Consider the following 2741-nt stretch of genomic DNA (forward strand, 5'->3'; position numbering starts at 1 on the left):
TTCTGTTCTTTTCTTTCTTCATATACCAGTTTTTGTATCTTGTGTGTGATAGTTAACATTTGCTGTTTTACCTTGTTTTCTATTAAATTGTATGACATCTTTGTAAGAATTGTTAACTGTGGAGTTTATCTCCACAGGCCTCTGCCTGTCATGGCCCAGTCAGACTTTCCTTATAAACAAATGCTAATAAATAAAAAAAATGAATTAAATAAATAAATTAGTCTATCCTTTGATAGCATCAGGAATTTGACACTACTATGTTGTGGTTGAGTATACTTCTTTAAAAATATTTATTCTGTTCAAATAGATTTTTTAGAATTTAATTAAAACATTATTTATCATTTTTTTCTGTAAGCCTTAGCCTACCATTTCAGAAGTTTTTTTTTTTTTGGGGGGGGGGGTACACTTGTGGAGGTGGGTCTATATTCAGGAAATTGTAGTACAATGCAAAAATTCCAGCTACACCCCTGCACCTCTGGCAACGAAGTCTTTGGCAATGATGGGCAGTGGTCAATCCAGTGTAGTCTTTTGATATTGATGAGCACTGAACCACCCATTGGGAGCTAGGTAGTCCATTGTCAGTGCAGCCAATGACAACAGAACCTGGACAGGTCAGTGGCAATGTAGCCTTTGACAGTGAAAGGAGGTGAACAGTCCAGAGCCAGTGATGTCCCTGAAATTAAAGAAGATGGAACCCTGGTCTCAAAGTATCCTTTGTCATGAAAAGTTCTGGGTATGCCACGGTTCTTGCAGTCTAGAAAGCCTCACAAGTGAGCAGTCCATGGCTAGCTACTACAAATATGTGTGTGTATGTCGGGAGGTAATAACTATCAGTTTTCTTTCTTTTTTTTTTTTTGTTTTAAAGAAATAATCCAGTTTGCACTGGAGTAAGTAGAAATGATTCAGGTTCTAGGAGCAAGTGTGCCTTTTGATCTTAGTACAGAAGAGCAGTAACATGTAGGCAGTGCTACTGATTGTGTTATATGCATGCAGAAATTACCATATTATGAACAACCAGTTGTACACTTTGTTACTAAAATACATCTTTAGAATAAAAAAGTCATATAAAAAGTAGAATGTATTTTGACTTGTAGCTCTGAAAGCACATCAGTTAGCAATATATATTCATTGTCAATGTGTATACTGAACTAGTTTACATTGCAAGTTTCTCATGTAATCCATTTTTAATAGTTCAGTAAACGTTTTAATGCTTTTTTATTTTAATGTTCATTCCAGATCTTCTGTAACTTAACCCTTTCTCAACTGTCATAGGTAATTTAATATGATAGGAAACTGAATCAGTGCATTCCAAATGTTTAGAATACCATCAAAATAAAGGCAAGTTGTTTTGGGGCAGGTATTCAGATTGTACATTGGATTGTTCACTAACACCTAATGATAAATACCTGGGACCACACTTCTGTCATAGTCCAATGCAGATATATGCCCTAGATATCAGAAAAGTGTGGCAGTATCTCAGTTTAACTGGGATCCTGGTTCTGTGGTACATAATTAGGATTGGCATGAAAACAAAGAAAAGCACACAACAGCAACATGCAATCATTACCTGTGTTCATGTTGAGACTGAACCTTCTTAAGTATAATGAATTTCCAAATTTTCTGCATGATATGAAAAAATATACTATCAAAACAGGAAGTAAATACTGAACAAAGAATGTAATTTCTATGACTTGATCCTTTAGACCAAGTCTACACAATGGAAAGTGATCATATTTATTTGTTTGTTAACTAGGTTTGCAACTACTGCAGTATAAACTGTGTTCAGTGACAAATCAGAAAGACAAGCTCCATTCCTCTCAACTGTACAGATTTTTCAAAGAATGTCCAGATTTTTGCCTCATATTTTTGGTCCGTTTTTTATCAAATTGTGGTTATCTGGCAAATTAATGGGTCTATATTAAATCAGCGAATGCTTAAAAAAGCGAACACTGATTCATCGACCCTAGTTCACCGAATGCTAACAATCCCGAACACTCGGAACAGCAAATTTTTTCCCAAGGAAAAAAAACGCTGTTCCACAAAAAAAAAAAAAATGCTAATGCAAAACCTGTTATTCTATCAATGTTCTAAGTTTGCAAGATCAATATTTAAAAATTGTCCCTATTTTTGTCCTTTGTCTCACTTTCATTCATGCCTTTGTCCAGATTTCTTGTATTAAAAGGTTGAGAGGTATGACAAGCTCCAAAGTACAAAGCGAGCTTGACACCCAGGTAAGAGAGTGCTGTCACTCACATTGGGGAGAAGGCACTGATAGGAAGTGATGGAGATGGTTTCGGCTTCAGTTTATACTACAGTACATTTCCTGTTCAGTGCAATGTGTTTCAGATTCATGTAGTAAAGTAATGCAACTTGACTAAATGCAGCCTTTGGTTCAAAGTTTCTCCTTCTTTCTCTTTCTTTTTTCCCATTGTTATTCATTGTATCTGTTTCGATTATGCCGTCTGTGTCAGGCAGCAAAAGGTTAAGGGGGGATGGGAGGGTGGTATTGGGTAATCTCAGAGGAGTGTTGCTTGATTGTTGCCAAGGCTGCAGGACAGCCCTGTTTTTCTTTCATTGGCCAGTGATGTCACGAGTCCTGGCACAGAAGGGGTGGGACAGGAAAAAACAGCACCACTGTATGAGAAGAATCAACTGAGCGCATATGCTTAGGCTGCAAACACGACTCCTTTGTGCATGTGTGCTCTAGTATGTCTTAAAGTTATAGTGTTTGCTTGGAGCAA

At 36.8% G+C, this 2741-nt stretch overlaps 1 protein-coding gene across 1 annotated transcript in view; it reads left to right on the forward strand.

The window, feature by feature from the left end:
- Positions 1–2624: 2624 nt before the first annotated feature.
- LOC122811480 (MOB kinase activator 2-like) overlaps positions 2625–2741 on the forward strand; it is a 326857-nt gene continuing 326740 nt past the window's right edge. The window contains exon 1 of the mRNA XM_044083344.1: positions 2625–2741. This exon is cut by the window's right edge and continues 108 nt beyond it. The gene's annotated coding sequence lies outside the window, so the exon portion shown is untranslated.

This window comes from Protopterus annectens, chromosome 9.part0 (genome assembly GCF_019279795.1).
Source record: "Protopterus annectens isolate FY-2018-M chromosome 9.part0, PAN1.0, whole genome shotgun sequence".
NCBI classification, from domain to species: Eukaryota; Metazoa; Chordata; order Ceratodontiformes; family Protopteridae; genus Protopterus; species Protopterus annectens.